Genomic DNA, 17,220 nt, shown 5'->3' with positions numbered 1-17,220 from the left:
AAGTGATGTAATGAATCAGAATATATTTCTCTTTCCTTTAAACTGATGTTTTTCATATTCCTTTCTTTTTTTTTTTTTTACACATTCAGGATTTTTATTTCATTTTCTAGGAGACACCTTACATACTTTCCTCACCCTTTCCTTTAAGTCAGTAAGACACACACAGTTTCATAATAAGCTACTCAAAGAGAAGCTTTGGTCAAGAATGGAATGAAATTGCAAAAATAAAACGAAATAAAATAAAATAAATAAAATAAAGTAAAATAAAATAAAAAGAAACCACTGTTGCCTTTAAAACCGACACTTTCAGCAATTATATTCAAACGAACACACACTGTCTGTGCGGTCCGGGTTTACAGTGTTTCCTTGGGGCTGGCGTCTTCAACACCATGCACACGGCTGTGGTCAGCTCTGGTCCTCATGAGGGATGGTGGAGGCTCACTCGGCTTCACATTATCCGGAGGCCCTGGACTGAAGACTCTAGGGTCTTGAAATCCCAAACTGTCATGCCTCCATCGATGCCAGTAGTGCAAAATTTGCGACAATCTTGCTTATCCCCTCATAAATAGATACTTGAGTGATGCTTCTGGTGCAGCGTCTCCAAAGCTGTGTTGCGGTCTTCGGTCGTGGCCCTCTTGTCCATATTGCGGAAGCGTTCCATGGTGGACGTGTTGCGCTGGATGCTCTATTTCGGAATGTCTATAGCTTGGAGACAAAAGTCAGGCAGCCGCGGTCATCGTAGTTAAAGAGCATTGAGCGGCAGTCGTGGCCAGCAGCTACGACATTATTCTCCGAGACAAACGATACTCTCAGGAGCAGCAGGAACTCAGTTTTCAGAGTGGAGACCTCACACTGCTCGAGGCATCAGCAACGGACACAAGTGCTGTCGTGGCTGACCCCGGCCGGGCGGCTCCCACTGGCAGAGAAGCTGACCCCATGGACCCAGCCACCAGTCCCACTGCCACCAAACTCTGACATCAGCTGACCAAAAGGCATCTTGCTGCCCCAGGGCGTGCTGGCTGGTTTCTCATCCACTTCTTTAATGTACGCAGAAAACACGCTGCACTTGAAGTCACAAGATCCTCCAGCCAGCAGAACATTGTTGGGGTGCCAGTCCAAGCAGAGGACTGTGGAGCGAATGGGCTTCTTAATGTGCTTTCTTACCCACCAGACATTTTTGGACTCGAAGTAACAAACAGAAATGAGCTGTGCTCCACTTTCAACAGCAAATTTGTTCTCTAGGGGAGGCCACTTCACAAAAGTGGCTGCTCGGTTAATCCTTAGGATCACCAGGGCTGGTTTCCAGGTGCCATCTTTCCGACTCCAGACGTAGGCATTTTGGTCAGCCCCGCAGGTAACGATGCGGTCACTCTTCAGAGCCCAGTCAATACCTGCGATATGTCCGTTATGTTCCTTGAGCTCATGAGCTTTTATCCATTGGCTTCCATCGTTCTTACTTCATGATTATTGGGGGTAAGGGCAATCTGGGTATGATCCCTGTTCCAGGCATGGCAGGTGATTGGCTCTAGTAAAAACTGATGCAGGGACATGATTCTTAGTGTTTTCACTGATGTTTTTCATATTTCTTAAGAGACTAGATTATATTCAGACATTGCTCTATTCATATGAAGACACTTAGGTCATGCTTATCAAGGCAAAATCTTCAGCTGGTTCCATTGTAAGACAATGTAAATCAATTCCATTTTACTCAGAAACTTTACTCAGAAACAGATTCCACATGTATATGTGCATACATATTTGTGATGATCATGTGTGGCAATTCAAGACCAAATTGGGACTGAGTTTTGCAAGTCTGCTATAGTAGATGTGACTTTCAGTCCTGAACTTATGAGTAGCAAGCTCAGGGAACCATTTGGAGATAGAACTAAGGCCTTTGGGAGCAGCAGAGTCTTACCTCAGCTGTGAGCTCACTCATCGTTGTATATACCCCCTTTCCTGATTTCACTTATCAAACTTCTAAGATGCTACTTGTAGCCTCAAATACACTCATTTATGTTTTATTCTCCATTTATGGATCTATGAGTAATTGTTATCCATGTTGGCTCATTCTGTTCAGCGTAGTAACCCTTGGCTACCACTTCACATGAATCTCCTCATTCAATATTCAGCACAGAACTTGCTCTCATCTCAAGCATTTTCTGACTAATTCCTCTTAACTTTTGTTGCTCAGCACTTGGGCACATTCTCTCAGAATTTCCATACTCATTATATGCTGTATCATGGAGCATGAGTACATTTATTTGAACTTTCATTTGATTATTTCCAGAGTGCATGTGATTTCTCCAGCCACATTTTCTCCAGCACATCTAGGTGCTATTAGGTCTATCTTAAAACAACTTGTGTGTCATAGCTTAGCTCTTAGTATGTGGCTCTTCATAAATCTAGCTGTGTTAGGTGAGTAAACACGTGAATAATAAAGGGGTGATGGAAAAGACAGCATTTGAGTTTTCTTTATCAAAGACCCTGATCAGAAATGATTCAGACCTCATGAGAAACTGATAGAAACTGTTTGCCAAGAACAAAGAATGGGAAGAAACTCCCATCAAAATAAATTATTTTAAAAAATTGTTTATTTTTATTTATTTATTTGAGAGCAACAGAGAGAGAAAGATGTAAAGAGAGTGAAAGAACGGGTGTGCCAGGGTCTCCAGCCACTGCAAATGAACTCCAGATGCATGTGCCCCTTTGTGCATCTGGCTAATATGGGTCCTGGGGAATCAAACCTCGAACCGGGTTCCTTAGGCTTCACAGGCAAGCGCTTAACCACTAAGCCATCTCTCTAGTCCAAAAGAAACTATTGTAATAGATTGAGAATTGAAATGAATTGTTTGTCCAGGAATTCTCAGGAAAAAAAAAATGAAGGAAAAAATATATCAACAGAATACGTGACAAAGGCAGAATAGTTTTAGGAAAATTCAGAATGACAGAAAATGTAAAGGTAAAACTAGTCATTTATCTCATATGTGACAACAAGATGGAAATACATGCAAATAAGGTACCAGTAAATTGAATCCAACCATGTAGTAAAATTACTAGATTAGGAACATTTTATTGTAAGAATAAAGGGAGAATGACAATTTGTTAATTTGTATGACATATTGAAGAGAATAGGTACAAAATCACAAAGTCATTTTAAATGTTGAAAAGGCCTTTGATAAAACAGTTTACTCATTTCTGAGTATAATATTGACTAAAACTCCCCAGGTCTAAAGGAGATATGTTCCTTAAATGGCAAAAAGCATACCTACTAATAAATACTTGTGTTATCTTAGAGTGAACAATAACATATGGTCAGTATTTCAGACATTATTTTCTTTTATGTTCTAGATATCCTAGTCAGAACAAAAATCACAATAAAGCTAAATCTGAAGTAAAACATGGACCTATAAGACATAAAAATAAACTTTTGAAGATGAAATGCTATAATTTCCTACTTAACAAACTCTTTCTGTGCACTCCCCCGCCAAACACACACACCATTCAGCAAGAAACAAGAGTGAAATCCTGTCATTTTTCTGGTAAAGGAATATTACTGGCCATATTCATGTTACATGAAACAAGATAAACATAGTAATATAAGTATTGAATGTTTTCTCTCATAGGCAGAATATTAAAAAATTGACCTGAGAATAAAAAAAAAAAAAACTATTAGGGATGATGGAGGAAAAGAGAAGGGAATGGAGGACAGTCTAGAAGAAGTATGGTAGACATAGTTAAAACATTGTAAATATATCTATAGAAGTATCATAATGAAACCCATTAATTTTCACAATTAATATACCAATTATGAAACCCATCTAAAAGACTCTTAAAAACAACAAATCCAAGTGATAAAGGCATGGATTCATAAAATTTGTATCTTTTGTATTGTGTTGAAATTGCCAGTGAAGTACGAAGGGCTCATGCATATTAATTATTAAGGTGCTCTTTTTTATTTCTATATGATAAAATCTACTTCTGAAAGAATATTAAAGAATCATGGTTTTGTTGGTTATAAAGTACATCTATTAGACTTCACAGATGTGAATATTCATATTTTATTTTCACCCCAAAATATTCATCTCACAGTCTCTATAGGAGATTAGTTCTTGGATACCCCGGTCTGTCTGATTGCCACAATCTGAAGATGTTGAAGTCCTTCATATAACATGGCACAGTATTAGCATATAAGGTATGCTTATCTTCTATATACTTTAAATCAATTCTATAGTATTTGCAATATGTAATACAATCTAACTACTATGTAAACAGCTTTCTTAGAAAAGTGCTTATTTATTTTGGGAAGGAAAAAATAAAGTTAGATAGTTAGACAATGTCAATTTTAAAACATGAAGACTAAAATCGTTATGAAAATTAGACTCATTCAGAGTTGCAACAGCATTTGGCACTAATGCCACCATAAATCTTGTAATCCATGAAAAAAAACAAAACAAAAAATATACAGACAAGTAAATCTATGTGTACTTTTGTTTCAGAAAGTGCAATGTATTAAAGAATAAACTTTACCTGTTTAAAGACTGAATGAAAATATGATAAAGTTTTCATAAAATACTTTTAGTGGGGCTAGAGAAATGGGTCAGGGTAAACAGTACTTCCTATGCAAGAATAAGGGTCTGAAGAAGCCTGAAAGTGCTAAAATTTGATCCCCATGATCCCCATTAACAGCTAGTTGTGGATACACACTTCTGTAATCCTAGTCTTTTATGGGAATAAAGACCCAGAAATTGCCAGAACTAAGAAAAAAAAAAAAAAAGGCAAGCTCTGTGATCAAAATAGACTCAGGTTAAATAAGAATGGAGGAAGAGAAATAGGAGAGATAGAGTAAAGACTTGACATTCTGCTGAGACCACCACAAGCAAGCACAACTATCTTCAGGTGAACATATGGGTTGCTACGTGGGCATATAAATATGCATACATCACCCACCACTAATATCTGCATGCATGCATCATTCATCACACATTATATATACACATCACACACCACACACATACATATGCATACATCACCCAACACACACATACACATGCATACCTCATATCCCACACACGTACACCTGAATACATCACATATCACATACCACACATATATACACATACATATATCACACACCACACAGATACAGAATCCAAAATAAGATAGTTTTGCAGTAGATATAATTGTGAAATTCATTTAGTATAAGAGTTACAATGATAATAATACACCAAAGTAAAATATAACTAATTCTCAGGTGAGAATTTTTTCAAACAGATTCTAAAATTACTTATATTAGCATAAGAGTAGAATGGTGTAATATTGTCACAGACTCAGTAATTAAGTACAGAAGAAAGCAGAAAAGTTTGAGAAGACATGTGGATATAGGTACTTGTGTATAGTTAAGAATATATATTTTACAACTGTCAAAATGGTTTAGCAGGTAAGGCATTACCTGCGAAGCCTATTAGAACTAACTCAAGCAAGGTACACATGGTGATACATCTCATCTAGAGTTCATTTGCAGTAGCTAGAGGCCCTAGCTGCACCAATTCTCTCTATCTTTCTAATAAATAATATAAATAAATTATTTTTTAAAAGAATATATTTTAAATTAGAAAGGGGGACATAATTGCTGAATATTTAAAAGTCTAAAACAGTAAAACCCAAAATTATAAGATGAAATTGGAAATAGATATCAAAGAACCATAGTTTAGAGAATAAAAGAATATTACCATTGTCTGTATAAGTGTCCCTAAAGTCCTATCTACTAGAGGCTTGATCTCCAAGGATAAAAAAAAGTTATTATTCCAATAAACACTCAGCATGATGTACTACCTTGTCAGAAGCCCAAATGGACTCATATATTTTGGGTTAGAGCTTCTAAATCCATGAGCCAAAGTAAATCTTTTCTCTTCAGAAGTTATTTCAAGTATGTTATTATAGCAACATGAAACTGACTGAGACAGTTCAGCCCTGATTCCCTCATATGCTCTTCTACCATGTCAGACTCGTGAAGCTTGAACCACATTTCCCAAAATTCTCTTTCCTATGTGATTCTTACTTAGAAATGACCAAAATGAGAAGACTGGTCTACTTTGTAATGTGTATGTGAAGCAGCAGCCTTTCCTTGCTAAAGCTATAGGAGTGAGGAAGACATCAACAGCCACTATGGGTGCCAGCTCTTCCCTGTCTTCTCCCTAGCCCTCCATCCAACTCTTCTCTCAACTCCTTGTCCACTGCAAGCATGCAACCTTGTTGAGAGTATTCTAGAAGAGAAAGAAAGGGCTTCTTTCTGGGCAAATTTCAAACTTTCAAGGCAAAAGTGGCTTAAAGCAGAAGCAATGGAATATTAGAAAGAAGATGGTAAGTCAAGCCAGAGAAACAGAGCAAGATCAACTGTATGACATGATTACCCACAGGGGAAAAGAATAAATGGATAGTAAGTGTATTTTTGTTTGTTTTCTCTATTAAATAGAGGATTCAGGAAAAGAGATCCTTGTGAAATTGGAATTATTTTCTTCTCTTTTGATTAATTATGGAAATGTTAGTATGGATACAGCATGTGATGGTACCAATCTTTCCCTCATTCCTGCCTCCATTCTGCTAGGAGCCCTCCTCAATGGGGTTGCAGGTTTTCCCCATAGGGGTTATGGGTTAAGCATTTCTGAGCAGAAGTCAGTTACTGGGGATAGGCAGTACCACTGGGAATTATGTTCCAACTTGTGGCTCTAATAAACTTTCCACACCCTCTTTCACTCTTAGGAGCCTCTGGATGTCTGCTCTGGTAAGTGTTGAATGTCCTCAGGATCTCTGATTGCCAGGTTCACTACAGAAGCCCCATTCTTGCTCATCTCCTCAGTTCCTCTGTGGTTTCAGCTGGGGCTTGGCTGAAGTGTGAAGGGTAGTATTCATACAACAAAATTTCTCATATTAGTACAAGTGCCTTAATTAAAACTATGAATAAGAAAATCTCATTAGATAGGTGGCTGTGAATCACAAAAAGCACACATGACTTGCAGCTACTCTTACACTGTGAGGGACTGTGATTTTTAACTAATCACTTAATTTTAACAAAACTTAGATTTTTTTGTATGTAAATGAGGGGAGTATTACAATTGTTTTAGCGGTGAACTAGAAAATTTATGTGAAAATCTTTATTGTGATAATTGGAATGAAAAGTGCCTCTCAGAGACTTGTGTTTTTAATTACTTGTTCCCAAGTTGGTGGTGCTGTTTTGGAAGGCTGTGGAACTTTTAGCAGGCAGAGCCTTGCTGGAGTAGATGTGCCACTGCAGGCAGGTCTTGAAGTGTCAGAGCCCATCCCCACTGGCTTGCTGAACTTCTTCTGTGCTATTATGTGATGACGAGCTTTCTGCTTTAGCTATGTGTCAGTACCACCCGCCTCCACCACCACTACAATGGTGAAACTTCTCTTTGAAACTATAAGCAGAAATAAATGCTTTGCTTCCATAAGCTGCTTCTGCTTTGGTGTTTTTGTCCCAGCAATTAGTATCAGTAATCAGCAAATGTTTATCACAAATACTCACAGAGATAGTGATGCTAAGGACATAAACTAATCAGTTTTAAAAACCAAATTATCTGGGTGGGAGAGATGGCTTAGTGGTTAAGGCGCTTGCCTGCAAAGTCTAAGAACTCATGTTTGAATCTCCACGTCCTATATAGCCAGATGCACAGTAACTCAAAGCATGTAATATTGCACATGTGCCACAAGGTGGCAGATATGTCTAGTATTCATCGTGCCCGTTTCTCTCTCTCTCTCTCTCTCTCTCCCTCCTTCTCTCTCAAAAATTAAATAAATTAGTTAAATTAGCTGATAATGTCCTAGTGACGCCTGTACTGTGCTCAGAGCTCTCATGAGCAACATTTAATACAGAGAATTGGTGGGTTACTATATATAAACCACTACAAGACTTATAAATCTATGCTATTAAATGGAACATTATGCTATATAAAGAATATAACTTGTAAGGATATATTTTTGTGAGATTATTGTACATGTAAGACAAAAGAAATGTACTTTTTAGATTACTGACTGCCATATAATAGAAGTTAACATGTCTCATTGAATGACTCATGCTTTTCTTCTGACTTGGCTCCTATATAGACAAGAATTACTTTAAAGAAAACTAATTTCTATCACTGGTAAGGAGAAAATAAAGTACAATTTAAATATGTTTTAGTATAAGTCAAGTCTTCTGTCCCAAATTATTTATGTTTTGATGATGAAGATGATCTCCTAGGGATATTCCATTTAAAATACTGTAATCTCTGAGGAACTGTGGGCCTTGGGCAGATATTGAGTGAAATAAAATTAATGGTCCAACTTTCATAATTGTCAAAATCAAGAGGAATCAGGATGTCACACATTCTGGGTATGATAAAGAATTCAAAATCTGATATTATTAATATATTTCCAGTGATACTTAAAAAATGGAAGCAACTATGTTCATGAGGGAGATTGGTCTGTAATTTTCTTTTTTTGTTCTATCTTTGCCTGGTTTTGGTATCAGGGTGATGCTGGCCTCATAGAAGGAGTTTGGTAGGATTCCTTCTTTTTCTATTTCCTGGAAAAGCTTAAGAAGCAATGGTGTTAGCTCTTCCTTAAAAGTCTGGTAAAATTCAGCAGTGAATCCATCCAGGCCTGGGCTTTTTTTAGTTGGGAGATTATTGATAACTGCTCGGATCTCCATGTTTGTTATAGGTCTATTTAAGTGATTGATCTCATTTTGATTTAATTTAGGTAGGTCATATAGATCAAGGAAATCATCCATTTCTTTCAGATTTTCATACTTTGTGGAGTATATGCTTTTATAGTATGTCCCTATAATTTTTTGAATTTCTCTGGAATCTGTTGTGATGTTACCTTGTTCATCTCTGATTTTATTAATTTGTGTCTCTTCTCTCTTTCTTTTGGTCAGATTTGCTAAGGGTTTATCAATCTTGTTTATCCTTTCAAAGAACCAACTCTTTGTTTCATTAATTCTTTGGATTGTTCTTTTTGTTTCTATTTCATTAATTTCTGCCCTAATCTTTATTATTTCTTCCCGTCTACTACTTTTTGGTTTGCCTTGTTCTTCTTTTTCCAAGGCATTAAGGCGAAGCATTAGGTCGTTTACTTGCGACCTTTCTAATTTCTTAATATAGGCACTTAAGGCTATAAATTTACCTCTTAGAACTGCCTTCATTGTGTCCCAGAGATACAATGGAGTTCTACTCAGCAGTAAAGAAAAATGAAGTTATGAAATTTGCAGAAAAATGGATGGACCTGGAAAGTATTATACTAAGTCAGGTAACCCAGGCCCAGAAAGCCAAGCGCCACATGTTCTCCCTCATATGGGGATCCTAGCTACAGATGACTGGGCTTCTGTGTGAGAATGAAAATACTTAGTAGCAGAGGCCAGTAAGTTGAAAAGGAGACATAAAGGGTGGAGAAAGGAAGGGAGGAAGATACTTAATAGGTTGATATTGTATATATGTAATTACAATGATTGTAATGGGGAGGTAATATGATTGAGAATGGAATTTCAAACGGGAAAGTGTGGGGGTGGGGAGGGAGGGAATTACCATGGGATATATTTTATAATCATGGAAAATGTTAATAAAAATTTAAAAAAAAAAAAAAGAAAGGGAGGGGGAAGCACTGAGCATGGGTGGGAACCATAGAGGATAATGAAGTGGATGTCATAAAAATGCATTGTGTGTATGTTTAAAAATGGTATAATAAAATCCGTTGTTAAGTATAAAAAAAAAATGGAAGCAATTAGAATTCATCAGATATTCATTCCAAGTAATCATGGAGATCATTTCAACAATCAAATTAGCTGATACAACCTTGTGAAATTAGCTTAATGTCAACATGGAGAAGATGTCGTTTGGATAACAAAATAGTGAAAAGGAATTTGCAGTTGTCCAAAGAACTATAATCTAATCTAGGGAATTGCATTTGCCCAAATAAATATCTAAACCAGGATTTATTACCAGGTTGGTATTGACTTGTGAGAGAATTTTCATTTTCTGTATTTGGAAATTGTCTTTAAACCTTCCTGTTTGATGGCTTAATAACTTACTAGAAAACATAGCTGATAGCCTTGTTACATTCCCAATATCATTAAGTCAAATGAGTCAATTAATCTACTATGGTGTCAAATCCAGGATCCAAGATGGTATCAACCAGCTGAGAGTTTGGTCTGTAACCAATAAATTGTAATTTAATTGGCATACATACATAATTCTTTGCTTAGAAATATGAAGCCCACACCACACAAAAACTTGAAACTTCATCATGAAGGACCAGAAAACAAACATAGAAATGCCACTGTATATATTAAGGCAGAGAAAATTCTTACTTAAAGCGATTAAATAAGAGTTTGTGGAGAAAAGATTAGAGGTGCAAACTGATTTAATATGCAGTATAATCAGGTGATATAGATGGGAGAAGCTCCTGTGTAGAGCCATGAGACCATGTAGTGATGCCTTTGCTGCACCCAGAGCACTCACATACAACAGTTAGTACAGAGCATCTGTGGGTTGCTATGGGGATTATGATTTCAGCTACAGGACTTTCATGTTTTTATCATATTAGTCAGAAGGGATCTTTTGAGAGCACCATTAATGTGTTATAGTGGAGTGGGTCCAGATTTAAGTTTAACTTAAAGAGGGGCTTCATGTGTATTTATTTATTTGGCAAACTACAGAGGGGATTCAAGTTATGATGTAGATAGGATCCATGTCAGATATCCCTTAAAACTGGACATGGTATTTGTTATCCAGGGTTATTGTGATTGAAAATACTTTGAAAATTTAAAGAGGGAACCAGTGGCAAACAAGATCTTTTTTGATAAAAAAAGAAATCTGTTAGGAAACATATACAATATTAAATACAGCCAGTCTGGCTTTACTGATATAAAGCAGCATTTGTTCTAGGGTCACAGCTATGTGTAAATTCTGAATTCAGCACTAAACGCATGAAGGGGCCTGCAATTCATAGAAGCTGAAGTATTTATATCAATATCTTAGAAACTTGAAGCCAAAACCAACAAATAATTTAAACTTGGGAGGCCACACATATCACATTTACAACATGAAAAAGTTGTTCAGATGGCCTTGAAGGTAAATTTCAGTCCACAGTTTCATAAATTCATAAAAACTTTGTCCTCAATGATAGCCAAACTATCAACTGTAGCCAGTACTAATAGGATTCCGGGGTGTAGAAATAGGAGTGTATTCTACAAAGCCGAGACTCTCACAGAACTGTTATTGGTTGTATGTCAAGGGTTCCAAGACTGATTTAGGACTCTACAGAGCAAAGGGAAATAGGTAATTTTGAGTCTATCTGATGTTGAAGCAAAAAAATAAATAAATAAATGAATAAGGAGAAAATACTTCTTGGGCTAAGGAGTCTTTGAGGGAAGGCTAAGAAGCTGAGAATTAACGTGAAGAAGCCAATTCTCGATGAGTGGTTAGCAACATAATTGGTGCAGGAAATCCTGTGGGCTGGTGAGCAGCTGTTTTGTGTCAGATGAGAGCAAAACAAGAGAAGTGGACTTTGAGTTGTAAAGAGCAAAACTTGTTTTTTTGAAGCCCTATGCCTCTAAGTGTCTTTGAGATAATGAAATGTGCTACAAGGGAAGTTTGGTTAATCTACTTATATGAAGGAAAATTGCAGGACAGTCTCTGCTAGATGAGCTCATGATATCTTATGCTGTATTACAAAATAAAAAGGTGAGAATTCAGAGAGCATATGGAATTCAACGTAGGTCCATCTTGAAAAAAAAAACAAGACTGTGATTGCATTTGGAGTTTCAAAAACATAATCATCAGGCCTCTGATTGTCTTACCTTAGTATCCAAAAAATGATTTGCCCTCCTCAGTGTCAGAATTGAATATATTTTTACGAGATTTGAAAATACAAAAGGACATACAATGAGAAATGTCCTATACTCCTCAATGAAATGGAAGTTCATGACATGACTTCTGCATTTTAATATCTATAACACATCAAGAATTTTTTAAAATTTAAAGTATCAAATTAAGGATGGACCTACATTAATATCACTTGATCATTTCTGATGGGTACCCAAAAGTTCTAAAATATTTTTTAGTTAGAAATTTTTTATTTGGTACAGTGAAATAATTAATTGTTTTGCATAAACAATACTGACTACACTGTAAGCATTGCACTATTCCTGATATGATCTTTTTTTTTGATTATTTATTTATTTGACAAAGAGAGAGAGAGAATGGGCACACCAAGTCCTCCAGCCACTGTGAAGGAACTCCAGATGCATGCACTCCCTTGAGCATTGAGCATCTGGCTAATGTGGCTACTGGGCATTGAACCTGGGTCCTTTGGCTTTGCAGGCAAACACTTTAACCGCTAAGTCATCCCACCAGCCCTTAATCTGATCTCTAAAAAAAGTCAGTTCCTATGTAAAAATATTCATTGCATTAGACTGTCTGGCAATAGAGAGGTACAGGTTTTGACTAAGGTGTTTGGGATATCCTTGCAATTTAAGATAATAGTTGGTAATCAATTCTTTCAGCTATACTCCAAAGCCTTGCTTTCCAAAATGTGTTCTGGCAGTGACAAGAGCCGGTTGGAAATGCAGCATCTTAGACAATGGGCTGGAATCCTGGAATTTAAAAAGACACTCTGGTGATTTACCTAAGAACTTAAAGCTTAACAACATTACACTTAACAGTTCTTGAGTGCATCAGAACCGGTGCCTAAAGAAAGGTAGATATACAGATTATGCACACTGGACATCACTGAAGAGAAAACAAAGTCTTAATTTTCCACACTGAAATATTACAGTCATTGAAATTGCCCCCAGTGTTAGTAAATCTCACATGGAAACTTCTCATATACCAAGCTTGCTTTCATCCATGTGATGGAAATCAAGGACTTGGAAAAATATGTCCCAAAATATACTTAGGATAGCAATATTACAAAATAAACTTCAGATTGTACTGTTATACATCACTTAGTACCTCTTAGCCAACATCACTTCACCATCCTTACGTTCTTCATTTCCACAGACCACTCAACATACTTTCCATTTTTTTTAAATTATTTATTTATTTATTTATTTGAGAGCGACAGACACAGAGAGACAGACAGATAGAGGAAGAGAGAGAGAATGGGCGCACCAGGGCTTCCAGCCTCTGCAAACGAACTCCAGACACGTGCGCCCCCTTGTGCATCTGGCTAACATGGGACCTGGGGAACCGAGCCTCGAACCGGGGTCCTTAGGCTTCACAGGCAAGCGTTTAACCGCTAAACCATCTCTCCAGCCCCCATTTTTAATCTATATGCCTATTCTTATCTTTTTCACTGTGGGTTCCTTTCACCTTGTAGAAATTATTTACATTTTATTAAAAAGGTACAAATTAAAGTTTATTAATACAACCATGAAGCTTTTTTTAGTCACATTCTACCTGGTGAAGATACCAGGCAGAGGGCTGAGCCAATATTCCCATTTTCTTAATGAAAGAACGTTAGAAAGGTAAGGTCACAGTCCTACTAAGTAATTTAGACAGGATAGGCCCTAGTCTGTGTGAAACTTTAAATGTTAAATCAACAACCTGTCCTTTGTGGAAATGGAAACTTCACTTAGATCCAGTTATACACACCAAAGCCCAAAGTACAATTTGTTAATGATAAGCAAAGGCTGAAGTAATGTGACTACCATTTCTATCTTTTCCCAGCAGTCTTTGAACAATAGTTGAGTGATATTGTGTGTATGAATATTTTTTCAGTGATAATGAGTAAACATGACTGGAATAACCTTCTTAAAATGGAGGATCCTCTTTAAATTATCAATTTACTTTTTTTTTAAAGCTTACACAAATTATATATGTTATAATTTGTTTTTTGATTTTTTTAAATTTTTTGTTCATTTTTTATTTATTTTATTTGAGAGTGACAGACACAGAGAGAAAGACAGATAGAGGGAGAGAGAGAGAATGGGCACGCCAGGGCTTCCAGCCTCTGCAAATTTACTAATAAAAATCATATACAATAAAGCTAAATATAAACACTCCTAGCTACAAGAGGGAAACATTTCTTGAAAACATGAACTAATTAACAATGGAAGACACTGTTATGAATGCTTTCCAATGATCACAACAAAGCAAAATTTGTGTCAGGATTAAAACAGGAAAGGAAGTAGCAGTAAAATAAATGAGAGAGATAGCAAGATGGCTCCATGTTCATTAACATTTTACAATTTCATGTTGCACTTTTATTTAATTACCTATAAGATTAAGAAAACATTCAGGCTCATAAATATTTTATTACTCTTCCTATCACATTATAATAAATCAAGGGATATTTGTATCTTTGACAGGAATGTAGCCAAGACTGTAATAGATGTATACTTATAATAACTTTTGGGTTGACAATAAAATAACATAGTTCAAAATAGAAATGGCCATTGTTTCATAACACAATACCACCATGCTAATTAAGGATAAAACTATAATAGGAATAGCATTGGATTTATATAGAGTTTGATTTATCTAAAAAGACCTTATTGCAGAATGATGTGAATAAATAATCTGGATACTGTAAGCAGGTTTGTTTTAACATCAGAAAGTTAAAAACTGTCAAAGTTCTTATGACTTTCTGTGCTGGATGGGATTTTGAAGTGCTATGCTGGACTCAATTTGAATTCTATCACATATAGCATGACCATCTGATGTTACTAGTGCTAGACACTGAGGATTTTTCACTAGCATTTATCAAATATTAAGACAGATATATGTCAGTCATGCCTCTCCTTTGTTAGGTACCATTAAATAGAAAAGGCTTCAGTGATCTGCTTAAATCAAGAATGAAAAATAGTTTAAGTTCCAGCCTATGAAAATACATGCTCTTGGCTGGAAAGATTGTGTTTGCCTGCAAAGCCTAACAGCCCAGGCTCAACTTCCCAGTGTCCATGTAAAGCCAGATTCACAAAGTGACGCATGCATTTGGAGTTTGTGAATCTCCTGACATGTCTATTCTCTCTGTTTCTCCCCCACCTCTGCTTGTCTGTCTCTAAAATATTTTTAAAAATTAAAATGCAGCATCAAACCAGTGTGGAGGTGCACACTTTAAAAACAAAAGAGAAGAAATCCATGCACTTGATTTACATTTAACCTAAGTAGACAAAATTATCAAGTGAGCAATTTAAAACAAAATCACTCATGATAAATCAAAAGTGTATCTATTACATAACAATATGTATTATCTCTCTGAAGTAAAATAAAAAGAGAATAATTTATTGTTTCCTGTCCAAACTCTAGAACTAATATGTTACTCAAAGAAGAGTAAGAAAGGAAAAATCCCCTCTCAGTCTAGATTTTAAACAATGTACTCTTAAGTGTCATAAAACGCCAGATGGTTATAGTCTCTAAGACTGATTTCTTAATAATAAATAAAGATATAAGCTGGGAAAATGGTTCAGCATATAAGAGCAAGTGACTGAGAGTGACTGAGATGGCCTGAGCTTGATTTCTGGCAGTCAAATTTAAAACAAAAGAAGCTCTGTGTGGTCACGCACACCTGGAACTCCATCCTCGTAGGGAGTGCAGTCCTGTGAATCCCTAAGTCCCACTGGTTAGTCAATCTGACTGGAAATGGCAGCTGCAGGTTCAGTGACAGACCCTCTTCTCAAGAAAACAATGTGAAAGCGTGGTGGAGGAAGACCCCTGATGTTCTCCTTTGGTCTCCACACTCCTGTAGAAGGGACATGCATATCTGTATACACACAAACACTATAAATACACACACCTCACAATACCACACCACACATACTAACACATTCATATGTCAAAAGAGGGCATGACAATATACTTTAATCCTGTAAGGGAACTATAAAAATAAAGTAGTAGATTCGAGCTATGTAATTTATGAGAATATTGACTGCTTGAATGCTATTATATTCTTATGTCACCACATTTATTTTAGTCCTCATCCTATATTTAAATTAAATGAATGTTCACCATTAATTTCCTCAATCCTTTCATGCTTACAGAAAATTTATACACTGGTAGATTGGTAAAAAAGGGTGTGGTGGTTTGAGTATGGATGTATGTCTCCCAAAGCCTCAGGTATCTTTGATTAAGATTAAACCTCCTGCTTAATCTATGGCTGACCCTGAAGAAACTGTCACTAGGGGTATATCCTGGGGTCCAACTCTAGGGGGTATTTGGGGGTAGATCTGAATTTTAGCCCAAAGGTATAGAGAGAGCAATTTGAGCTCTGGCAGTTCTATGTTTGCTCGTGTTGGTATTTTGCTTGCTGCAGTTGTTTCCCTCTGTTTGGATCTGTGAGGAAGCAGCTTCTTCCACTACTGATGGAGTTTCCTCTGGATTTGTAAGCTGAAATAAACCCCTTTTTCCCATAACCGGCGTCCGAGTGGATATTCATCTCAGTAATGAGGAGCTAACTGACAAAGGGCCTGCAAAACTAAGTATTCACTGAATTCTTTTACATTTAAAACTGTTTTCTGTAGTCCTAATATTAAATTTTTCACAGGATATAACCTTCTCTTCATTGTTTGATTGACTTGAAAATACTGCTTTTGAGAAGTATAGTTTTACAAATATATAATATGCCTATAAATAATGATATCTTCTGGATACTCTGAGGATTTTTCCTTGTCTTTTAAATTTAGAATCCTAGAAAACAATTTAGAATGTATATACTGAAGTCAGTGCTTCCTAGTAATTTTTCCAGGCATATGGTGAACCTCTCAATACAGTAGGGTCCCACTTCAGAATTTTTTAAATCTAGGTAGTTTCTTTACTTATACTTTTAAATATTAGCTCTGGTTCATTGTTGCATTTCATGATTTAAACTCTCTATGTATATGTGTATGGGGTTGTCAGCATACCTTCCATTTCACAGAATTTTTCTCTGACTTTTTTCTTCTTGCCTTTCTTATATTTCACTTTTCTTCTGTTGATTACTTTTCTGCCTTCTTTTACTACCTTTTACAAGATTTTCATGACACCTACTAAAATATATATTAATCACTCAGTCATTTCTCTGGCCCCTAAATTATTTCTCAATTTTGAGATGGCTTTATTTTTCTTAATAATATACTACCTAAATTTAATCAACTCCAATTTGTTATGTTCATTTTTCCCCTTCTCATTTTTTGTTTTGCATTTCTGATCCTATTTTTACATATAGTTCCAAATTCTTATTTGATTC

General features: G+C 36.2%; 1 pseudogene; it reads right to left on the bottom strand.

Moving 5' to 3' along the window:
- Positions 1–446: 446 nt before the first annotated feature.
- On the bottom strand, positions 447–1,561 carry LOC101605988 (annotated as a pseudogene).
- Between the last annotated feature and the right edge of the window lie 15,659 nt (positions 1,562–17,220).

Source organism: Jaculus jaculus, chromosome 1, assembly GCF_020740685.1.
Source record: "Jaculus jaculus isolate mJacJac1 chromosome 1, mJacJac1.mat.Y.cur, whole genome shotgun sequence".
Lineage (NCBI taxonomy): Eukaryota > Metazoa > Chordata > Mammalia > Rodentia > Dipodidae > Jaculus > Jaculus jaculus.
Note: the sequence above shows the minus strand (reverse complement) of the source record. Positions and strands in the feature narration are given on the sequence as shown.